This window comes from Haemaphysalis longicornis, unplaced genomic scaffold (genome assembly GCF_048455015.1).
Source record: "Haemaphysalis longicornis isolate Haplotype H1 unplaced genomic scaffold, Haemaphysalis longicornis Haplotype H1 scaffold_2, whole genome shotgun sequence".
Classification (NCBI taxonomy): Eukaryota; Metazoa; Arthropoda; class Arachnida; order Ixodida; family Ixodidae; genus Haemaphysalis; species Haemaphysalis longicornis.
The window spans coordinates 73,904,040-73,929,380 of record NW_027526295.1 but is presented as its reverse complement, the minus strand read 5'-3'; positions in this window follow the sequence as shown (position 1 = coordinate 73,929,380).

The window sequence follows — 25,341 nt, the reverse complement described above, 5'->3', positions numbered from 1 at the left end:
TCGCGAGCCGGCCTCACATGCACTAGATACTACGCTACCATCGTATCTTCATGAGCGTACGCGTTAAGTGTTTCTTCGAAAGGAATAATTTTTGTAATCATTCACGTATTATAAGCTTGAATTTTTGTAATCATTCACGCAGTAAAGGGAAGTTGTGTCGAGACGCGCGGTCACAGGGGACTGCATCGTCGGTCTCTTGGGCGCTGTGTCGCTTTCGTTCACAGCCGCGGTTTCATTCCCCGGTAATCCGAAGTTCTCCAGGGCAAGGAGAGCGTCACCACATAATGTGAGTGCAATTATTACTAGATCAGTTAACACCATGATTCGAGAATCGGGTTGAAACAGGGCAGAAGACGCACGCCGGTGTCTTGTTTCTGTGAGGTTAGGGCTCAATGAGTATGTGCAGGGACATCGGCAGAGACATGGCGGCTTAAACTGGTGTCAAGCGAACAAATGGCCCACTAAACGTGTCAGTGAATACCATTTATACCCGCAGGGTGGTCAGACGCCGCTTGCCGACGACGCCTCAAAGACTCCTTGCTCGCAGGCGGCGCTGAGAGAAGACGGCCGGTCGTCTCTCTATAACCACCACCAAGCTTAGAACCAAGCTCGCACTGACTAGTCGAGCGCAGCGCCCCTATTAGCCAGGTGCGCGGCGAGTCACGTGGTAAGGCGGCGAGCGAGCTTTGCAAGGCGCATGCGCCGATCCGACTGCGGCGGCGATGCTCGGCGCGGTGAGTCACGTGTTACGTTTCCAAGGCTGCGGTGCAGGTGCGGTCAAATAAAGGTCAAATTTCCGGCGATGGCGACACTCGGTTCGACTAGGTTAGTGAAGCTTTGCGTTAAATATCAAGATGAAGCCAAAACGCTGGTAAATCTCTAAAGTGATCATGCGTCTAGTCGCACGCGAACAGTTTTGCGAGGTTTGGTCCTGGTGTTATTCAGATAGCGGTGCAAACCACACACTACGCCTGTTTGCCAACACGGGGGTGCAGCGAAATGCGTTCCGTCGTTACTTACGTCCAACTGTTCAGTACGGTAGCACGGGCTGTTGGGAGTGCTGGCGCATAACACGCATAAAGACTGCCGCTGCAGTAATTTGTACGTCCTTTCGTTCCCCGAGTGACTATCTCTTCCACGCCCCTGTCTGCGCCAAGGTGTAATGCAGCCGTTCGGTGTCATCTGCACGTCCAATGATTGTTGACTCACCACTGGAGAAGAGCGATGTGGGGATTAAGTAAAGAAGCAGAAGCAGCAGGGTGATGCAGATGCAAGCGATGATCGCCTTGTACCGGTTATCCTCCTGGCTGTTTTGCGGTTGTTCACCGGGAGAAATAGTGCTCTCCCTGAAACGTGCGAGGTGCCCGACCGCCAGAGTTAGATTTTGTACTGTCACAGTGACGCAGCATGACAGGCTCTTGCAAGCCCGCATGGTTTGCTAGCGATAAACGAGTGTAGAAGTAGCAACTGCTAAATAAGTAACACTAAATAATCCTGTGAAATGCCGTAACAGAGCGAACAGAACGGGACGGAGGAACGGAAGCACGTAGAACACAAACTGGCGCCGACTACGAACTGTTTATTTTTCCCGCGTACATGAAAATATACATCTAAAACAATGCAACAAACTGTAAGATAAAAATATACGGAAAGGCAAAAAAATGTCGGGCCATCTCCACTAACGTGAAACCAGGTGAGGGGCGAAACGTGCAGTGTATAAGTCTTTTCTTGGCGCCTTGGCGTCTTTGCAAATAGAGATGAAACCGGTCGGGGTAGAGGTACACAGCTTCTCTGTAGAAGGCGGGTGTCTTGGAAGCACGAATTTTTCTAACGCGAAGCGTTGGAAAACGAGTGTCTCAGTGTGTTCTCCTTGAACGCCTTACGTTCTAGAAGAAGGCGTAAACAATTGTCCTGGTGTTTTAGTAGCTTTCATATCGACAACAGGCGCGGAAAGACGTAGACTAAGGAAGAAATACACAGGACGACGCGCTACTAGCAACTGGCAACATTTATTAGGAAACAGAAATATATAGGCCGACCAACCGACATAATTCCCTGATTAAAGCTTATACATAACTCACTGAGTAAGACCTATACATAGATTATCAAATAAAAGTTTCCCCAGACATAAAAGTGCAACCCATGATATGCTATTACCGCACGTGTCGTTCCAAGAACGCGAACTCTGCTTCTTGCAGACTGACTGAAGATTTACTCACGCACATTGACCCCTCCCGGCTGATATTCCAAGCTTCCATTATCTCCCTTTCTGTCTTGCCCCTGTGCCTAAACAACACGGTTGTTTTTTCTATCTCGTCGATGACATGAGACGACGACACGAGACGCCGAGAGCCCGAGCCCCTAAGGGGCTTCGCAACTAAAAAACACTAAAAAATCAATTAGTTTTTTATTACGGAAAACCGTCTAAGAATTGCATCTCTTTATCAAACAGCGACAAAAATGGTGTGCATGTCATTCGCTTTGTCAATGTAATAAGCTTCTATTATCTATCACTATGTCTTATGTGAATCTTTTTTTTTTGCGACAGTTTGCCTTACGGCATAACAGTTATATATACAACATCACATTTGTGTCACGCAGAAACGTAAGCAGAGACCGGTACTGTGGGCCCCAGATCCACCGCTGTAGATCAGGGGGTCTCCCAGGATGGAGCCCTGTGCCTCGGAGGCGTTGCAGGTGAGAGGTTTGCAGGGCAGGGCAGGTCCATAGAAGGTGGCTCGTGTCGGCTTCGGACGCAGGGACCGTACAAAAGGGACAGGTGTCCGCAAACGGTGCGTGATAGCGGGCAGGCCAAGCGTGGGTCACTGCTGGGGATAAGGCCACCCCAAATTTAAGCCTCCCCAGCAGCACCTCCTCCCAGCGAGCGAGCCCACTGGGGAGGTCAGTTCCACGCGGTGGAAGTAAAGCACGCGTGGCGCGGCGGAGGCTCTCCTTCTCCACCAGCAGTTCTTCTAGGGTAAACACTCGCTTAACGAACTTTGCTTTTTTAGTAGTGGCTTACTCCCGCATCTTTTACAATAATCACTGACCTTACCACCGAAACTGCGACGAACTGCAAGTTCGTGTTCTCTTGTCCCCTCAATGCTTTGCAGATGTCACAGTTTATGGACATCAGTGGAGAGTGCCACAATTTCGGAGCGTACCAATGCTCAGCAAACGCCCTCGATCATATTACCAGGTCAGAAATGCTGCCTGGCCCGGTCATAACGGCGCCGGTTAGTACGGGGAGGCTGTTCTAGATAGATTCAACCATGCTAGGTGAGGCTCCCTGGGACACAAAACAGCATTTCCTCAATAGACAAAGATTTCGACACCCTGGTTGACATCAGGTGCTCTGTAATAGCCGTTAGAAAGCGTTCGCTGAGGATGCACGCCCAACACGCAGGTTCCCTATTGTCGATCGTCGGGCCAACCGCCGCATGCCCTTCTGCAGCGTTCTGGGTCTTCTCGTAACGATATATCTACACACACACACATCACGCACCACGCACACGCACACACTCATATATATATATATATATATATATATATATATATATATATATATATATATATATATATATATATATATATATATATATATATATATATATATATATATATATATATATATATATATAGGGAGTAGTAGAACTTTGAAGATGGTAGAGAACACAAGAGAAGAAAAACTTCGAAAAAGGTAAAAGCACGATTGTGGCCTACGTTTCAGCAAAGAGAACTTGCTTTCCTCAGGGCGAAAGCAAGTTCTCTTTGCTGAAACGTAGGCCACAATCGTGCTTTTAGCTTTTTCGAAGTTTTTCTTCTCTTATATATATATATATATATATATATATATATATATATATATATATATATATATATATATATATATATATATATATATATATATATATATATATATATATATATATACACAGAAAGGTAGGTCGGCAGTCTACAACACCAAATGAGGCATAGGGGTGTGGTTAGGATCTTTTTGTACTGCTGTTAATGAAGTTAAAAATTTTTTTAAATATACGGAAGAAAGAAAGAAAGAAAAATACGCAACCAGAGTGGGGACCGAACCCACGCCTTTCGATAAGATCTCGAATGCCTTATGCCTTACCAATTCGGCTATCTGGGCGACTGTGTTCTCCTTCACTTTTTGGGCTATTTATATTTACTAGAAGTGTATCTGACGCTTGAGGGTGGTAGCCAGCGCCACTCTGACTACACGGGGAGAAGGGGACCTTCTTTTCAACCCCGGGGCGTGACTCGAACGTCTACAGCCTGTCATGAGCGGGTAACTGGCGGGAAGCCCTCTTATGCTACCTGCGCATCAAGGCTGCCAGAACCGAGACCCTCGCTGGGCTTTCGCAGAATAATATAGTAAGAAAATGAGGGGCTCGTTGATGAAATACAGAAAGATAGGTCGGCAGTCTACAACGCTAAAGGAGGCATAGGGGTGTGGTTAGGATCTTTTTTTACTGCGGTTAATGAGGTTAACATTTTTTAAGTGCGAATGCACTTCTTAAGCGAGCCTGAATCGTCCGCCGCCGTCCCCATAGCAACAGCTGCGGGTGCGCCCGCTCCTCGTCTTCCTCGTCTTCCCTAGCAATGGGGGGAGATGGGCGCGCGCTGCCTGGCTGCTGACATGGCACATACCCACGTGGGGGATCGTCCGCCGCCGTAGTCCGCATAGCAACAGCTGCGGGTGCGCGCGCTCCTCGTCTTCCCTAGCAACGGTGGGAGATGGGCGCGCGCTGCCTGGCCGCTGACATGGCACATACCCACGTGGGGGATTGGCCAGAAATCGGGCGTGAGAAGGGCTAATGCACCCGCTTAAAGGAGTAATGACACGAAATTTCAAAGCTGAGATCCGCTCTAGCAACAAGTACAACGACAACACAAACAGGTGTCTGTGAATAAATGCATCTTTCTTTCTTTGTAGTTGTGTGTGTGTGTGTCATCTCTCTTTCGCGAACATTACCGAACCGCGCAAATTCAATTCGTGCATTCGCACTTTCACATTCTTCCCCTCGGGGAAATGCGGGGAATTTTTTTTAAATATGCGGCAGAAAGAAAGAAAGAAAAATACGCACCCAGACTGGGGACCGAAAATGTGATCTTCATTAACCGCATTAAAAAAAAAATCCTAACCACACCCCTATGCCTCATTTGGCGTTGTAGACTGCCGACCTCTCTTTCTGTATTTCATCAACGAGCCCCTCATTTCCTTACTATATATATATATATATATATATATATATATATATATATATATATATATATATATATATATATATATATATATAACCTCGAAAAGCAAAGGAGGGGATGTGGTAGGTCATTGAAACTGATAAAGAATTTCTAAAGAAACAAAGTGGAGAAAAAATTCCCGCCAGGTGGGATCCGAACCCACAACCTCCAGAATACCGGTCTGGTACGATAACCACTACGCTACCGGCGGGGCGATTTTGCCCTCCACTTTCAGGGGCATTTATGTTTAGGTATTTTTGTTTTCTGTGCTTGGGAGTGGTAGCCAGCGCCACTCAGACTACTCGGGGTGAAGGGGACCTTCTTTTCAACCCCCGGGCCATGACTCGAGTGTCTACGACATGCCGAGAGTGGTCGACCAGCGTGGAACTCTCTTAGGCTTCCTATGGCACCAAGACTGCCAGAACAGACGCCGTCGCTATGCATGTAGCGAATAAGAATAGGAAAGGAGGGGCTCGTTGAAAATAACACCGAAACAAGAGTTTGGAGTCAAGAAAACTTCGGAAAGCAAAGGAGAGGATGTGGTAGGTCATTGAAACCGATAAAGAATTTGTAAAGAAAGAAAGTGGAGAAAAATTCCCGCCAGGGGAATCCAAACCAACGACCTCCAGAATACCGGTCTGGTGAGATAACTACTACGCTACCGGCGGGGCGATTTTCCCCTCCACTTTCTGGGGCATTTATGTTTAGGTATTTTTGTTTCCTGTGCTTGGGCGTGGTAGACAGCGCCACTCGGACTACTCGGGGTGAAGGGAACCTTCTTTTTAACCCCCGGGCCGTGACTCGAGTGTCTACAACATGTCGAGAGTGGTCGACCAGCGTTGAACCCTCTTAAGCTTCCTATAGCACCAAGACTGCCAGAACAGAGGCCCTCGCTATGCATGTAGCAAATCAGAATAGGAAAGGAGGGGCTCGCTGAAAATAGCACAGAAATAAGAGTTGGCAGTCAACGGGCGCGTTTGTTAGGGGTGCGGAAGGAGTGACCTAGTGCTTCTTCTAGGGCGCCAACTCGCCGTTCGAGGGCATCAAATTTGGCGCTTATATAGAGAAAGAGATCTCGAATGGTGGCGGGGATGGGTAAATGGGTTTGGTTAGTTGTATTTGAAACTACAGATGGGGCAAGCGCATCGCGGTATGAAGCTGATGCAGTGATAGGTGTAGAGACAGGCTTTAGGCCTCGAAGAGGAGGGCAGGGGGAGAGTAGCTGGCTCACGGCTTCATGTCGCGGCGCCTGTGCTGCCGGTGAGTGCGCTGCGTCTTGGCGTTGGGTATAGGCCTGGTCTCGTTGTACTTCAAATTTTGTCGTTGATGTGGGATTCTTACCATGGTGCTTGGATGGCGATGGCGAGGCCGGTATCTGGAACGGTGGTTGTCCGGTGCATGGCTGTCTGTTTTGCGAATAGCGAGTCGGCGGCGGTAGGCTTGTTGGGTGACCTTGGCGTCGGCTTTAAGCTTCTCGGGGCACTCTGCCCAGGTGCTGGAATGAGAGCCTTTGCAGTTGCGCCAGGTGGCGTAGCAGTCATGCTCTTGGCCGGGCGGAAGCTTGGTAAGGTCTTCGGAGCACGTCTGGCAGAGCTCTGTAGAAGGGGGCAAAGTGCACACGTCCTTGCGGTGGCCTATCTTATGGTAACGTTGGCAGAATTGAGCTTTTGGGCGTTCTGGGTGGCACCGGTATTCGGCCTGGTAGTACAGAACGTAGAGGGGGACAAAGGATCCCTCGAAAGTGACGAGGGCTGTTTCCGTGCTGCCTATCATGCATGCTTTGATGATGGGCGCCCCAGTAGAGATGAGATGGGATAGTAGTTCGTGTGGGGAGGTTACAGCTGGGGCGCCGTGAATGACACTTAGGCAGGAATCTGTGGGAGCCGCTTCGTACGTTGTGACGGACTTCCGTTGAGGCAATGAGAAAGGAGCGAATGGCTAGGAGCTTCTGTTGAGCTGATGGGCGGAAGGTTTTGACGGCGATCAAATTTTGTTGTGGTCTTGGCTGATGAATATAGTCGGTAATTTCATTTGGGGTAAGGCGGGCGGCGGTCGCAATGGCTTGCATGAGTTCAATTGGTTTGCTCTTCGGAAGTGGAATGCCCAAAAGGTGGATTACAATTGTTGCGAGGGCTTGGCTGCGCCGGCGGGAGTGGTATACGGTTTACCAGCGGGAATCGGTCTCGGAGGACATGGTTGGTTGTTGGGGGAAGGCTAGGTGACCAACGCAGGGGCACGCTACCGTTGCCATGGCGCTCGGTTTCGCCGAAGCGCCAGTTAGGCCTAGCTGGAGCACCGGCGTGGTCAAGGTTTGGGATGAGTTTTGGGAAAAACTGGTGCTCACCGGAGGTTGAAGCGTGGACTGGAGGGTACCTGCGTGTTAAGGTCGTCGGTGGCCTTGCTTGTATAGCCGCTGAGAGGTGCAGTGACGCTTGTAGAAGGTTGTAGAAGGACGCGGGTTTGATTCCGGGCCGCGATGGCCGCTTTTATGATGGAGGCGAAAAGCGAAAACGGCCGTGGGTTCGAGATTTTGGCGCACGTTAAAGATCCCCAGATTCCCAATTAATCCGTAGCCCGCCACTATTGCGCGCTTCATCGCCTGTGTAGCGTCGCTGTGTTAAACCTCATATTCAATCAATCAATTCCGCAATTCCGCGCAATCATTTAATATGCCATCGTTTTGTTCCACTTTGCGAATATCTGTGTCGCGTTCGTTTAGTTGCCAAAATTTAAAACCAAAGCGGGAAAAATATTTATTTCCGTCACTATTTATTTGAGGTAAACTATTCAATCTTAGTTAAATATTCCATCTGAAGGCTGGTAATCGTTAGTTAACCAGTGTATGCAATCGACAATCGAGTTGGGGTGATCCACTTCGTTCCAAGTCGCTTTAGCTTGCATTTTCTGTGGACATATATTGGTGAATCCAAGATTTTACGCCGTCTAAATTATTTTTATTGGCCAAAATAATTTGTAGGCCGAACAAAACTGCTTTGGTCTCACGATCGTGCCTTGTACAGTGCAGTCGCTGGCCAAAGGAAGAAATAAGAAAAACACATCAGGTATTTCTAGCTTTCTAATTCTGGCGATGTTTCCGTGGCCTAACTTGAGTGTTTACTGTTTTAACAATATGATGTTTCAATCCGCCCCGTTGATGAACTACTTACCCCCACTCAGTCAGTTCATCGCTGGACTGTTCCAAGTCACTTTCTTCCATTAGAGGCACCTGCAACATGCAATAAGGCGGAAATATCTGCGCTTAACGTGAGCTCCCGAGATCCACAGGACAATATGCACGTTAATCAACATTGTTTAAAATGCTTTTTAAAACATTTGACATTTAATCATTTAAAGCATTGTTTAAAACATTTGACAGGTCTCATGCTCATTCGAACAATTTAGCTAGCTGATTTGTACTTTTGTAATAGTTTTTCTGCTGCCAATTTCGCCTGCCACTCGTTGTGGCACAGATGTATTCACGACCCTGAACAAACATGAACGGATCCGCGCAACCGCAGCGCATTAGTCTAGCGGGGCGAGTAGCAACGATGATGAATACATGGTAGAAATGAAAGAGGTGCATGTTCCATGCAAAAAAGGTTATGCGAAACCTTCCACGGCAGATAGAAGCGGATAAATGGAGAGGAAAAATGGAAGCAAAAACATCGTTAGAGCTGTACATGGCTGAGAAATTGGACATTACAAAGGAAAACTTCCGCAACAATTCCCAGGGCAGTGCTTTGCTTTTTGAGGCTAGAGCAGGGTGCCTCCGAACTAGGAGCTTTGTGGGGAAGTATTCAAAAAATGATGTGGTATGCGGGGTCTGCGGAAAAGAAACAAACTATGCGGCACATAGTGTTAGAATGAGAGGGTGTGCATCCAAATCTACGTGAGGGATATATTCGGCTTCCAGAAGCCCAAGGATTTAAGGGTAGCACAGAAGAAGTTAACTTAAAGGCTGTAGAGGCGACGAAAAGAAGTTTAGAATTCTGGTGGGCGAAAAGCAGAGAGACTAATATTGCCTAGGCAAGTTACCGCCTTTAAGAGGAACAAAAAGTATTTTGTGCCTAATAAGTTTTTTTGTGCCGGCCGTAAGCAGCGCTAGTATTAAACCGAGGGTATAAAACATAGGTATATTAGTCATTTTTCGTAAGATGACGCGTCATTACCCCGCTACAAAGTGGAAACCAATAGCAAGCGTCATCATCATCATCATCGTCATCGTCGTCCTCGTCGTCATCGTAGTCGTCGCCGTCATGGGTCGCGATTTTGGGCGCACTATTTGTTGTGCGATTGTGACGATTAGGGAATATGCACATTCTACAGATGTAAGGCCAACGTCGAATCCCACGCTTCGTTGCTATGCCAGTAACCGCCAACCCTGGCGCAGGATTGCGGCGTCTAAATTCGTTCACTGAGAACAAACATGTTGCCTCATTGTGAAGGCTGTCAAAGTGGGAAACCAGAAGACAGGTGCGTATAGCTGAGTCGCAAATTGAAGTGTAGCCCAATGAGGTAAGTTTTCTGGAGGCAGGTCTCGAGGGGTACCCACGGCATGCTTAAATAAAGGGGAATGGCAGCATCATGGTTTGTGAATGGAGATAATATAATAATAATAATGTTTATTCAAGCTCCTTTACATGCTAATATCCAGCCCGCATAAGCCCGAGTGGCTTGTGTGCGGGGCTGGGCAGTCTCGGCTAATACAAAGAGCCGAAAGAGAAACACCTTGGTGAATAAAACAATTTCTAAAAAAAAAGAAAAAAAAAAGGCACGCAAAAAAGAACATGACTGTAAGAAAAAAAATACAAGCAAGAAGGAAACACACTGCTTTGCCTGATGACAAACCACTATAAAAGCATAAAGAATAAAAATGTTTGTTTTGGTTCACAAACTGCACTACAAATAAAAGGAGCGCAATCACATTCAAGCACGGTCTAAAATCATTGTCTTATTCAATAGCAGCTTCGCGGACCCACGCCTTTAAGTATGTTTTGGCTTTGGAGGGACAGTTAATGTTTGGGGGGCGTCAATTTTATTAAAGTAGAAAGGAATGAGGAACGACCTTGTTTTCTTTCCATAGCTGGTTAGTACTCGAGGCAGCACAAAACGTCCAGTTTGACGGAGGCACCTTGTTTTTTTATTATCAATTTTGAAAGGACTGTAAAAAAAATTATTTAACAAGATATCAAAAATTAGTTGTTTTATGAATAGCTATTTGAGACCTAGGTTTTTTAGTGGACAGTGGATAGAAAGCGCCCGTGTTCTGTGTATCTTTATGGCTTTTATTTTAACGCTGCGGACCTTTCAACGTTCTAAAAACAGTTTAGGGAAACGGGTGCATTGGCTAAAGGAAAGATGAGCAGCATACCTGATTGATAAAATATTCTGGACTAGAATGCAGGGGTGAGATAGTTGATCAACGTTCATGAGTCAACTAAATGTGAATAGAGTGAGAGGCAAGAAAAAAATAAAGCGATGGTGTCGTTTTTCCTTCTGTGAGCCTGAGTTCACTGATGAAAGAATAGGAGAGAAAAGACACTTACGAACTACAATAATTTTGTTTTAGATGGGCCCTAACTTCAAGCTCCAGAGAGAGATGCTACGGTAGTTGCTGGTGTGGCTTCAATAAAACTTGAAAAATGTGATCATCATACTTTACACCGAAAGCAACAATTTTGCAAACAACGCAATACCTACAAATGACAAACACTGAGTAGGCCGAAAAGCGTGGTTACACCTACATAATTACAGAACGGTGAAAAAAATATTTAAGGGCCTGTCAAAGTAGCCGTGTGATGTGCATAATGAACAAATTGCAGAGAAAGAAACACTAAACTAACCAGCAAGACTAACGTGTAACGCAGCATTGTTGAAGATTCCAAAAAATTTGGGGCAGCTTCAAACAAAAGTTACAATAGTATTTTTAGGTTTGTCTCACAGAAAGCGAATTGCAATACGTCTAGCGCTGGAAGGGAGTTTAAGAGCTCAGTTTAAATAATTGGCAATATATTTCTGCTAGGCCCGAATGCATTTTGTACGCAATTGGTAAAATGTCCGCGTTTAGCGCCTTTCATTACTTGGCGATAGTTCCAGCAGCAGACATCTAACAATCATGTTTTCTGCCCCATTGCCCGATTGAGTTTGCAGCGCTAGAGAATTATGTGCACGTAAAAAAAATTGGCTCCAATCTACCCAGTGAAGGTGGTTGGACTGAGAAGCTGTAAACGACACTCACAACGATTACCAATGCGTCGTCACTTGAACTCACTCACGTGGCATCTACTCCCCGCTACCACCTATCACACTCTTCGCCTACCTGTATCACTCCTCTCTTAATGAATATAACGGAGGTTTATTAAAAGCAATTCAATTTTCCCGCCTTTGCAGTGCTCGCGCGCCCCCTGCCTGAACAGCGCGAACGGGAGTTCTGTTTTTTTTTTTTTGTTTGCTTCCATGTCGCACGTGCTGGCACCTTTCATGCGCAGATTGGAACGCGCGGTTGTGTCCGCCACATTTAGCGTCTTTCGAAGCATGACGAGGAGGGCGACACCGCGTCTTTGGCTTCATTTCTCTCACGGCTTCTCCCTCACTCCTGTTTCATGTTTCGCCCTCCCCATCCTCAGACGCTAAGTCCCTACAACCAGCGTGCGCTCGTCTCGTCCTTTCTTCTCGTAGTCCTCCTCTTTTGCGCAAACTTAGTCCTCCATACGTCATTAACCAACTAGCTAGCAAGCAAGTCTAACTAAAGGCATTTTTTTACCTTAACCGGTGCAGATTAGTGCAGTGTCGTCCAGACGAGTGCAGAGCGTTACTGGGGATGTCGGTTAATAAAAAACCGAACATATGCTGCACTGCTTGTACCAGTGCAGCCAGTTCATGTAAAAAAAATGCCTTTACTACTTCACTCCTCTTCTCTATACAGCCCAGCTTGGATCTCTGCGGTGCCAGCAATTTATTTGTGTAGCCAGGGTGCAGCCAGTAGCCAATATCAGCCTGAGGGTTTTCTGCTGACGCGGACATAAAAATTTCCTTGGCTGGTTAAAGGGATACTGCTTGGCAGTGAAAACTGCTTGGGTATTTAATATTTAAGTCTGCTCACGTGCTTTGAAGGCAAAAACCTGCCGACACCAGTTTACGACTACTTTACTGCTACATCGCATGTACACTCTTTCTACGGTTTCGTTTCGTTCGTCTGTTGGCGCAGAAAACTTCGACTGACTTCGTTTCTACTACACCCTGTTGGCGTCTCTTACTACGTTTTCGTCTTGCGTTTGACACACATGAATTACGCCACCAAACTCACTGCCGAGGCCATAGATTCCCTAGAATCAAGTTTACACGTCACTGGTGTGCACCTGTTCTCGGGTGCACACCACTGTTGACTGGTGTGCACCCGAGTTGTGCACATCAACTCGTTGTGCACATCACGAGTTGTGCACACCAGTCAAGGTGTGCACACTGTTGACTGGTGTGCACTGTTGACTCGGGTCCACACCACCGTTCACTGGTTTGCACCTGTTATCGGGTTATCGGGTTCAGGTGTGGGCCACACGCGGGACGCAGTTTTCCACAACTTTTACGTTTCCAGTCTCTGTTTTGTTAATTTTCGGCGGGCGCATTAGACCTCCAAATTTCCCGATTTTTGGGCAATCCCCCCAGTGGGTAGGTTTCATGAAGAAAGTAGCAACAACGACGACGACATTTGTTAAATCACCAGCGACATGGAAAAATAACCCACTGGTGGCGGATCGGGCTCCTACGGTGCAGATCCGGGTTTAAGTCTCGTTGGATGGCGCATGTGTCTTTTGATTTAGTCTGCACAGCGGTGCCCATTTTCTTTGCCCGACGACAACAACAGCGACGAAGGTTGCCCAGGAAGCCGTCGTACGAATACATAATCGCGTGAAACATGAACTGCGGTTGTATTCATCCGATCAATTCAAAGTTATCTCGCCAGTGGTGGCAGTGCCACATTACGAAAGCGCGGACTAGCTGCAGCTTCCGGCAGTGCATGATGAGAGGCAGTGTTGGCGAACGCACGGCGCAGCACGCATATCTCCAAAGATTAGTGAGCGAGCGTTGTCATGAAGTGTTGTCTCCGGAAACAGAGAACTGCGCGGTATCGTAGCTGAGTTCAAATTTACCCCAGAAATGCGAGCTACGTTCGGTTTGTTCGTAAAATGGTTCGAAAACGTTCACACAACGCAGGTGGTAGCAGGCGAATTGTCTCAAGCGCGTGTCCGGTGGCTGTCGATTCTGTAGTTTTTGTCGAGCCGTAAGCATGTTTTATTAGCCATGCAATAACCGCCTGGTCTCCCTAGAAAACAACATACAGCGGTGTTTTCTGTTAACTAGAGTAGGGGTGATCACATAGTTCGGTTACCCATAAGCACCATCTCATTCTTTACGGCATACTAAACATTCATAACGGTGCTATTAAATACCGTTCATTTCACTGAAACACTTCGCAGACGGGAGTCAAAAGTAACAACCTTTGTTTACCTGACGACTGTAGCAAAATCACTGTGCGCAACCGGCACAGTGAGTACAGACGCATGTACACATGCACAAACAACTTGAAGAGAGCACTGCACCTCTGGTGGAAACCAGGGGCCCTATAGGCACCGGTCACTGCTCAGAGGGCGCGACGAATAAGTACACCGAGCGCCGCCCCGCGGAAGCTTGAGCTAACTTTGGGTCGGTGAGAGGCAGACGGCGGCCGCGCGTTCATATATTCGGCACCTCTCGGTTTGTTTTTGCGATTCTGCAAATTGTTTTTGAAAGGTGTCTCGACCCTGAAAACTGTTCTGTCAAATGGTTTCCCCATGCCTCAAGTGCTTCTGTGCGATTTCCGGACAATTACGGGGCTGAACTCCTACTGTCAGCCTCGCGTGCGGGAGAAGTTGCAGAGATTGTACGTTCCCGCAAAGAAATTGACGGACAGACATCGTTGCGAAGTCCCATTGTCAGGAAGGGAAGGTTATTTACAACGCCAATTCAGGTCAGTAGCCAGAGTATACAAGGGCGCTCCACGACAGAAGCGTGTTTGTGTTATTGTTTCCGCTGTTCGCGCAACCACACTACAGTTACTTTTTCGGTTGCCCTTCTTCAGCTCGGTTGGTGTTGTCACAAATTAACAACGCATTCCAAACGTTATTAGCGGTTGAAAAAGCAAACGCAGCTCCACACAGTTCGAAATCTGCTGCGGAGCGGCGGTTGTCTTTACGAAGATTCCGTTTAGTTTCTTTCGGCTTCTATCTTGTGAGTAGTGTTAGAGTCGTCTTAGCGGCTAATTGTGATACAGTTTGTTCAGGCCGTTCGGAATTCTCTAAAAAAGTATTTCCTCTTCCTCCCTATCCTCTGCTTAAACAATAATAACCTCAACTTTCAGAGTAAGCAAAACGAATTAAAGAATTCTCCTCCGCATCCTCTGCTTAAACAATAATAGCCTCAACTTTCAGAGTACGCAAAACGCATTAAAGAAGTCAGCTCGAGTGAATGCAACCTTGCCTTTGATAGCTTTCCCCGCTCTCGCTTGTAATGCGTGGCCGAACTATGTACACTTCGGGGAACAACGTAAGGCAGTACGCGGGATGCGTATTGACCGTCTTGACATTGCTTTTGGCATCACCCGCGAAGTGCTGTGAATGCATATTCTTGGGCCGCCTTTCGGTATCCATTCGGTGCCGTGAACCGTGAATGGCGCTAAAAAAAGGTTACTGCTGATAAACCAATAGTGGGGGAAGCGGTAATAACTTGTGTTATGCAACTACTACGACGGCATGCGATTCATCGCTGCGCGTGATATGTATGAACACTGAAAGCAAACGTTTTAGTTTTACGGCCCTTCGTGTCTGCGCTGCGCATAAACGGTAATCGTACTCATAAGTTTACTCCTTCCACTGACAAAAAATGTCATGACTTTCTTACTTCCTTGACTTTTCTTACTGCTAAAATCATTTCTTGCGACGCTTATTCTCCCACGGCTGCCCGAGCGAGAAACCTGTACAGAACGATGGCAGGCTGCCTTTCGCGATTGTGACTGTCCTTCGCGCAGCAGTAGCGGCGCTGCCACTAATTCTTTCCTGCAGCCTTTTGATCCTTTCGGACCCTGCAACTTGCAATTATAACTATGTTTCCTAAAAAACGTCCGCCACACAACGTCGAACCACACGCAGCGCGTGTTTTTACGTGCGCTGAACGGCCGGTCGCGACATCCACCGACCCAGAGTTGCTAAGCGGCGGCGAGAGGCGGCGCTGGAGTCGCGCGCAAACTGCAGTGTCCGGTGCCTATATGCGATAAGGAGGCCTCCGTAGCGCGCCTAAGAAAGCTGTGTTGAATGAAAAGTTTATAGAACTACCTTACGGTGGAATTGACGCATGGTTCTTATTGAATTGAGTGTGCTCGTTATTCGCAATTGAAGGTTGTGGCCAATTCTGGCCTCAGCGTGGAGTACCCAACGTTGCCGTTGCGCGCACGTTCACGGGCAACTTTTGCTTGTTGCAGGGCCTCGACTATTATCGTTTGATGCAATGATTGTGAGGTTTAAGGTGCCGAAACTACGCCTGGGCTAAGACGTGCACCGTAGTGAAAGGCTCCGGATATAGTTTGACCACTTTGAGGGGTTTAGCTGGCGCCGAAATTCCTACACACGGGTGTTTCGCTTTCCGTGTCCGCCAAAAAAGCAGCCACTGAGGCCGGGATCAGGTTCGCGTCTTGGGCTCTGCAGCACAGCGCATCAGACACTGAGCCGCCGCGGCGGTGCCTACATTGTTTCCTCTGCAGCGTGAATTTTGTAGCGTAAGCTACACCGGCCGAGGTTGAGCAGTTGCGCGTGGACATTGAAGGGCCGTGCTGCGCAAGCGCTAGGAGCATTGGACTGAATAATCCTGGATTGGATTGGAATAAATTGGATTGTATTGGATTGGATTGGAAATCGAATTCAATTGGAGTACAGGTGTGTAGAGAATTGGGTCTTCACATTCGCCGGTTTGCGCATTCCATAGGAGTTACGTCATAGCCGTGGCAGACGCACTGGCGCCGGCGCGTGAACAGCTGTGCGCCTCCGTTGCGTAGTAGCCAAGTCTGACGCTGCGCCGGGGCCGCTTGATAGCCGTTTCACGGGGATCCTGGAGAGCTGTGCTGCGCATGCGCGAGGAACAGTGGCTGGACTGGACTCGACTGGACTGGACTGGATTGGGTTTAATAGGAGTGGAAATATTTTTAGCAGCAGTAAGCATGACAATCAGCTAATCCTAGACAACCAGGAAAGCTGAGAATAACCAGCTGAACCTTAGCTACGTATATCCTGGGAAAGCCGAGCTACGCCACTGCTAATTTTTTTGGTTTTCATCCTGGCAGAGTGTGTCGCCAGCAATAAGGAACTTTGCTGCGATGTAACGCCGAATCATGTATATTGGCTTCAATGGTACGACGAAGAACAGTGTGAAAATGGCAAAGTGCAGCTGACCAATCACATAGTGTTTTCATCAAAGGAATTTCCCCGTGATCCGGAAGCTGTCGAGGGGCATCACTTGCGTATGGGTGGTGTTTATGGGCGGGTTTGACAGTCCATAGAGTAAACGTCGGCTGCAAGGACGCTTATTTTTGCGGAAATCATTTTCGACTCAGTGAGTAAGTGAGAGCAGAAATTGCATACAAATTATGATTGTGAGGAGAGGTAAAATGAGAAGTAATTCCTATTTATTTCTCTAACTTTCACCCCGGCCTGTTTCTTCCCGGAAATAAATTAGCATTTTGAGATTCTCACGAATTTCAGTAAGTGAACTGGCCCTGGCTAATCTCCCTTGTGGGTACGTGCAAAGAACTTTGAGGGGACCATCATCATCATCATCATCATCATCATCATCATCATCATCATCATCATAATTTCTTCGCAGCGAAAGGTCGTTTTAAAACGGGTGATAAAGACAAAGTACAACTCCGTGCAGTATGAAAAAACTAGCCTTTGGTTCAATCAGCTTCAATAAAGCTACTACGGACGTTTTTATCCCAAAGATAAATTAAGTAATCAAAAACTCTAACTTTGTGCCATAGTGTCGTAATATGGGCCGGTGGTACTGAGGAATTTTGGGCAGCACTAAAAATAATGTCAGTGTGTTAACGGCATGCTGGAATACAGTAAAAGAGAATAGAAGACCACTGCAATCACCCACTCATAAAATTCTCTGTCGTCATCGGGAATTTGGCTGAATGTGGCGGGGGGAATCACCAGTGCCTAATTTCTTTTCGTTATTACCTCTATTTTTCTGTAGTCTGCCGTAATATTGGCATCATTTCATCGGGGCAAAGCAGCTTTTTGTAAGAACCAACCATGCATTTTCTTCATAGCCATTTGAAATGTTTGTTAAACAAAAGACAGATGCACTACGGATGTTTCCTTATCATCAGCTGTTTCCCAAGAAACCTTGTCCGGCGAAGAAATTTTATTAGAATTTCTGTATTAGTTGCGCTCGCTATATCCGGTGGCTCCGTCACTACACCCCTCGGCTCATGGACGCTAGTCGGATTCCCGAAGCATTGCGGTCTGTGAACACATGGACACTGTGCTCATCACAGCACCTTTCCTTGAACTTCAGTGCTCGATTTCTCCCCAAAATATAAACCAACTCTCCCAGCTTCACACCTTCAGCCAGAAAGCAAGCATGGTGTTTGTCAATGAAAAGTGATTCTACCAAAAAGTTAAAATTCACAAATGTCCATTTGTCCTAGCTTTCGGTGTACGTTGAGCAAATCTGTGGCAACCCATTGCGACGCGCCTAATTTTGAAGGCTTTGTACTCAGGACCAACAAGCGGACAAAGAACGTTGTAATATTTGGCGGTCATACTTCGCAATTGGCACGGTAACATGAGAGTTAATGCATACGGCACATTTAGAATCAAAGCGTAAATAGGCGCGCACGCGCATTTATGGCGAATCAGAAATGGGAATGAATATTTGACGTGATGGGTACAGAACATGCGCTACAGTCTATGCGAGACTAAGAAGGGTAAGCCTAGTATACATAAATAAGTTTGCAGAGCATCGGCACTCTTTTCTCCTATTGTTCTGTGCTGCCGCCGGGGTCATTGGGCAGTTCGCAACTCGTGACACTTGTTCACACTGCGACGGTTCATGGGCGTCGCCATTTTCTTGGTTTTGGGTTTCCTGTCGGTCAACTGTGGCTGTCTCAGCTTGTAGTCCCTGCTCTGCGGCTGTGCGCGACGGTCGTCGATCCGAACACGAATCAAAGATAACGCGCTTCGCAGCATTTCAGATGGCGAGTCCGACGATTCCGTGTTGCTGCGTTTTGGGCAGTGTTGTTTAAAACAGACTTCGTCATAGCTATTCCTGGGGCTGCAGAAGCGGCAATCTGTCAACAACGGAAAAAAACTACCACCTCCCCTTGCGGGAACCCCTGCGTAGATGCGACGCATAGGGGGTTCACGTTGCAGCGTTGGACAGCGGAGGAACGGCGCTGGAACGATAGAGCGGAGCGGCGCAGGCACCGCGTTTTATAGCGCGCATAACGGTGAGGGGACGCATCGGCGCCAGTGCGTCTGCCGCGGCTATGACGCAACACAATCCAACACAATCCACTTTAATCCAATACAATCCAAATTCAATTCAATCCAATCCAATCCAATGCCCCTCGCGAGAGAGAGTTCGCTATCGGAGAGGAGAGGGGGTGAGCGGCGGAGAGCAAAGCTGGCGCGGCGAGGAGAATGGGGGAGGGGCGGACGCCGACAACAACGACGCCGACGCCGGATGGAGGGACAAGGCGGGTGAATGAGATGCGTGGCATCTAAAACACCAAAATGGTCACCGTTGCCATCGCCTCGTGTATTTTACGATTCCAAACGCATGGCGCGCTTCCCAATGGAAGTGAGCGGTAAGCCTGCAGAACCCACATGTCGCAATGTGGGTCCCTGATCTTAACCGGGATCTCCTGACCGTCTCTTAATTAGAGAGCGGCTTGTGCCTGGTTGCCAAGGCAACCGATGTTTCAGATTGCCAAGGTCATGTCGCTGGCGCCAGCATTAGAAAACTCGGAGCCGCGGCGGAGCACGTTTCGCCAACGTTGCCGCTTTCAACTACGCGTCTCCCAAGATGAACCGGTCACGTGACTAAAGCACTGGGAAGGCTACCGATTGGGGTAGAGTGGCCGGAGTAGAAGGAGAGGGCTTGGTTGGCCAGTCTGGGCTGTTGCGTTTGACATTGTAAAAGTACAGTAGGCGATGCCGTTGCTCTCTTTCCCGCAGCAGTGATGGTGCTCTGTATCTTATTTACACTACTTCAACCGCATGTGCACGGTACATTATGTGTGCGCGAAAGTGGCGCGAACGCACACATGCGCGTGCGCGCACACACGCACGCACGTACGCACAGTTACCCCGCACATGCGCACGCACACCATGCACGCAGCGACTCAGTCTGAACGACTGTGCTCACTCTGAATAATTGCGCGCAGCGACTCAGAATGACTGCACTCACCTAATTTCTCAATGTCAATCACATCAGAAGTCTGGAATTTGAGATGAGAGTAATGGTACTCGCAAACCTAATATCTGGATACGGCGGCAGTTACTATGAATTCTAAATGAAGTGCACATTTTCGATTCACCAGGTGTACGTTTCATGGGCTAGACGTGCTGAGAATCCCTCTGCATGTATTCTGAAAATAGGCAGGTCTATGATTTTGAATGACCTTACATTCCTCAACCCCTTCCTCCGGTTCAAAAGCTCGTATAAGGCTAATTAAAATGTACAAAAAGTAAGACATTTTTGCTGTCCAGAAAACTCCGGGCACTCACTTGTAGGACTTGTGTGGTAGAAAGTCGGCTCCACTGCAGCTGTCTGGAAGATTTTGCTTGCCGAAGCGCCGGGACAGAGAAAGCACAGCCAGGCTGGGCTCGTCGTTTTTCTTCTTCTCCGTCTTCTTGCTCTTCTTTTTGCTTATGGTGGTTGGGTATCTTTGTCCCTAACGCACTACTAAATTCTTACATTGGCAAATACCCCGTGATTGGTGCGCGATGGTGCTGCGCATGGCGTCACATCAATTACCCTCGGATATGCAATGGCAGCGGTTTGAGAAGCAGTGAATCAAAAAAAGAACAAAAGCTTGGTTTGCCTTCTCATCTATTCATTTATATTTTGTCATTGTTGCTTCCCTGCTACGCATGCATGTTTCGACATATTATTTGTCATAGCAAACCTGCGCTTGCACGAAAGTGCGTGCGACAGAAGAAGTAGGCTAGGCCCTATATGCGCTCTTTTCAAATATCGAACACAGCGGAAGATTTCTACCTGTAATTTGCAAATATTTGGGTTACAACCAGAACACCGATCTCATGAACCCTTTTTTATGATTAGCCGACTTAGCAGTTGGAGCACCAAAAACCACTATAACGAAAGAGGGCGCTCTACAAAAGCTTTTTCAAGACCCGCTTTAGAAACGAGATGCCCTATTCTTACGAACATTCAATTGCTCTAGTGAACAGGTGGCACATGCGAGAGTGCTGCATTTCAAGGCATCGCCCTCGATATGCCATTTTCCTTTGTATTCTGCAGTTTGGCGTTTCCCGTTGATACCTTACAATATTTTTTCCTTGTTTTAGTATCGTTCTCGACGTTTGTGTTGCATTCTTTTGCCTAATCAAGAAGATAATCCTTAAGGGAAGAGCGGTGCCACGTTCATTCTCAATGAAGTTTCGAATCTCGTCAACTGTACGTCTCGGTGGGCACGTCAACTGTCGTGCCCACCGTCAACTGTTGTGACGTGAGAGAGAGAGAGAGAGAGAGAGAGAAACTTTAATCACAGTTGAAGTGAGCATATTTGTGGTCGGGGTCTTCAGTCCAAGACTCCGTTGGTACGACCGGCTGTCTTCGCCCTTTCCGCTAGCATAAGCTGCGTTTCAGGAGAAGAGCTGGTCAGCGTACTCTCCCACTGCTCGCGTGAGGGGTTGGGGATGGGGGGAAATCTGGGTTCAGTTGACATTCCCAGACAATATGGTACAGCGTGCCTGGTGCTTGGCAGTGAGTACATAGGGGATCGTAAAGAGTAGGGTGGATGACGTGTAGTCGTGTTGGCTGGGGGTAGCTATTAGTCTGTAGTTGTCTCAGGATGACTTCCTGTTCTTTCGTGGCCTGATCGGTGACTGGGGGATAGAGTTGCCTCGCAAGTCGATAATGTTGGGTGATGTCGGCGTATGTGAGGAGCGGTTGCCAGGTTCGCTCCGACTCTTCTTGCGGTGCCCGGTGGGCGAGTTCTCGGGCCAGGACGTGTGCCGTCTGGTTGCCGCGAAGAGCAGAGTGGGCCGGGGTCCAAATGATTGTGACCTGCTTCTGCGGTGGCCGTTGAAGCAGAACCCGAAGCGCTTGTTTTGAAACCCTACCTGCTTGGTATGCTCGGCAGGCGGCTTGGCTGTCCGTAATAATTACGCTGGCCTTTGTCTGGGAGAGGGCAAGGGCGATAGCCGTCTCTTCAGCCTGCTGGGTGTTCGACGACCGAAGCGTCAGACAGGAAAGGAGGTCGGTTGTGGAGGTAGCGGCCACCGATCTTACCCCGTACCTCACGTATTCCGCCGCGTCTGTATATACGACGTAGTCTTGTCCTCCGTACTGTTTTCCTAGCGCAGTTGCTCTGGCTAGGCGTCTTCCCTCATGATGTTGAGGGGACATGTTCCGGGGTATTGGACGGACAAGAATTCTGGTCCTTAGTTCAGGCGGGATGTCCACTGCGTTTTCCGTGATGTGCGGTGCCGTGTAACCAAGCGTAGCTAGCGTTTCCCTACCCGTTGGGCTTGCTCCGAGTCTTACTTTCTGCGCCGTTAGGTGGGCCTCCATGAGCTCTTCGATGGTGTTGTGCAGTCCCAAAGCCGTGAGTCGTACCGTAGAGGTGCTTGGAGGAAGTGATAGGGCTTGTTTATATGCCTTTCTAAGAAGGACGTCTAGCTTTTCGCGCTCCGATGTCCCTGAAACCGCATAAGGAGCCACGTAAACGATTCTGGAGACGACGAAGGCCTGCACAAGACGGACCATGTCGTTTTCTGTTAGTCCATGGCTCCTGTTCGCCACCCTACGCAGCATCCGAACAATTTGAGCCGTGGTTTCTTGGAGCCTGTTGAGAAGCAGGGTGTTTTTGCAGTTTTCCTGGTACGTCATCCCTAATATCTTGATTGAGGGTTTCGATTTGATGAGTACGCCATCGAGCCAAATTTTGATGTCTGAAACGTCCCTGCGGCATTTTTGTATTATTATAAGTTCCGACTTCTGAGGGGCACAAGTTAAACCACATCGGCTGGCGTAGGTGCGTGAATGTCAACTGCCCTGACGTGCCCAATCCATCTCGTCGGTCTCATCGCGCAGGGTGTCGCTTCTAGGCATTCCGTTCAACGGGTGTGCACTTGTGAGCAGTTGCTTTCGTATTTACGGCCGGCTGTCCCCATAAAGCTGTACCAACTGCCCAAAAGTTAGGATTGCGATTGCGGGAGCGCTATTTTGGGTACTGTGAATTTTAAACAGTAAGGCACTGGTTTCATTCGACTTTTTTGAAATGGTCTGATCGAAGGACAGTTTGTGGGGTAACACAATATGCAGTTCCAATTTTACTGCAGCCTAAGTTGAGGGAAATTGCATGCGGACACATGGCCACCTGCTGAGCTCTGTTAAAAAACCGCGTCCGCTACCATCTTCTGCGGAGTTTCTCCTCACAGCGATTATACACGTCCAACCGTGCACATATGCAGCTCAGTTTCAGCAAGGCGCCGCCATAGCTTGCAAGAATTCTGAGTCTGACATCACTGTAGTTAAACGAATTTCCTAGGAGCACACTTTCACTAACATCAGGCTTATTGCTATATTCTTTCGCATCAATCGAATAGCAGAAAGACGTGATTCGCCGAGCACGTACTACATTTACGCCGGCTCACACGCTGGAGCAGGCATCGGCGCTCTTAGAACTATTACGAACGAAGCCTGTCCCTTGCTGTGAGAAAAGGGCTACACATTCTTCATAAAATGGAATCCTACGCATGAAGGAATTACTGGAAAAAAAGACACACTAGGCAGCTTGCGCTGCAGCTGGTTGCGCACATTTGCCTGGATGCGCTGTCGCTTTTACTTCTTAAGACCATACCGACATTTCACATCGGCCACCGCCTTCAGTGAATAGCACAGAGACAAGGGATCGCACATAAAGATATCGCCACAGCGTTCTCGGGAACTTTGGTAACTCATAGGATCCATATCGCCATTTACCCAATACATCCCGGCGAGCCCAGACTGGTCAGTTTCTGTCACCAGCCCGGCGACAGAACTCGGACTCATACCACACTCCATAGTTCCTGCATACCCTGCAAGAGGGGCGACCGAACATCTCCTGTAGAGTTGCCCTGTTTTTAAAGCGGCCCGAGAAAGAGAACTTCAGAATCTCAGCGGACATCGACCTTGTACCTTGAAAGAGTAGATCGGCCTACCAACGAACATCGGGCCACTAGGCGCACATCGGTTCTGGCAGGCCTTTCTTCAATACAGTAAGAATGAAAGAGGACCTGGCCGTTTGTTCGCAGAGCGAGCCTCGGGAGCACTCTATCTGGAAGGTGAAGTGTACACCGGGCACCCGCTGTCATCTTCATAAAGCACCCAATTTTTGACGCAATGGTTTTTGTAACCTGGTAAGTGGAGAAATACGGACGTACAAAAGAATGCACACAGCTGCGCAACGTATCTCGCACATTACTTATTTTTTCACTTGCAACTTCGGAATAAGTCAAAAACCTGTGCTCCGTACAATCTGGCGGGTGGCAGTCAGCGAATGTTTTCTTGATATCGTTCCTCCCGGCGAGCACTTATCTTGCATTCTAGAGGTACGACGAGGTGCGTCGCTAATTTTGGGGTGAAAAGAACAGTTAAATATTTTCGCTGTTCGGACAAAACAGGGACGCGTTTAGCTTCATAACCAACAGAGATCGATCGCACGATATAACGCTGTGCCCTGTCTAAGAGCATTACCCGGTTTCCAATGGCTTCTCACTCTCTCATGGTGTATAACGACTGCGTATCACCGAAAGCTGGGCTTGTTCAAATCGGTACATGTGAAAATTGCACAAAAGCACGAAAAAGTGAAGGAAACGTGCAACATGCAGTTTAATAACTAAGTTTATTTTGTAAGGAAATGACAATCGCAGGCTTTCATTACACCAAAATTATCAACTAACGCCACAAGCAGGCCACTGGCATAATAAACTTTTTCGCAATCATTATATAACGGAGTGTGGCTAACACACCTATGTTTCTGTACAGAAACGAGGAAGGCTTGTATTGATTACCGTGCAACGGGTATTTTGAGAGAAAGTATGATTTATTCGGAATTGAAACACGCTGCGTACTTAGTGTATGCGCAGTAAAGGCAAAATAGGTAAGTGGGCGCCGTTGATTGCTGGTCGAATGTTCTCCTAGTCGTAGAATAGCACATCGTCTTGCTATACCAATATACAAATGCCCACAACATATACAATATACACACGTACTCAAGTGACTGCTATATGAAAATATACATTCTTCTTACATGCCACCAAATGACCTGGATTTCTTTGTTTGCATTCTTTTGTGCGTGTAATATGCTCCAGGGGCCCGGCTCGTCGTAGCTCGACCGGCGTCCCGCGCCTAAACACCTAAACAGAGCCCGCGTAAAGAAAAACACTTCCCCTGGTTGGGATCGAACGTTGCACCCTCCGTAAGAAAGTCGATGTCAATGCCATTGCACCACAAGACTTTTTTTGCTTTAATGCATGGAAATTTTAGAAAAACTCAGACACAAAACAATTAACACACAATATAAACACTAACATACTGCAAAGGGTAAGCGCTTCAGTCTAACAAAGATTGGCACCATTTCAAAATTCAGGCAAGCAAACACACGCATCCAAAATAGGCAGTGACTCCGGTGGATCACTCCGCGCCCCATAAACGCTCCGTACCAACGCCGCCTATTCCTGAAAAATGCACGTTGACCTAGGGGATTTCGCATGAAGATCAGTCTTGCAGCACTTCCACAAGCTAAACAATCCTAGCAGA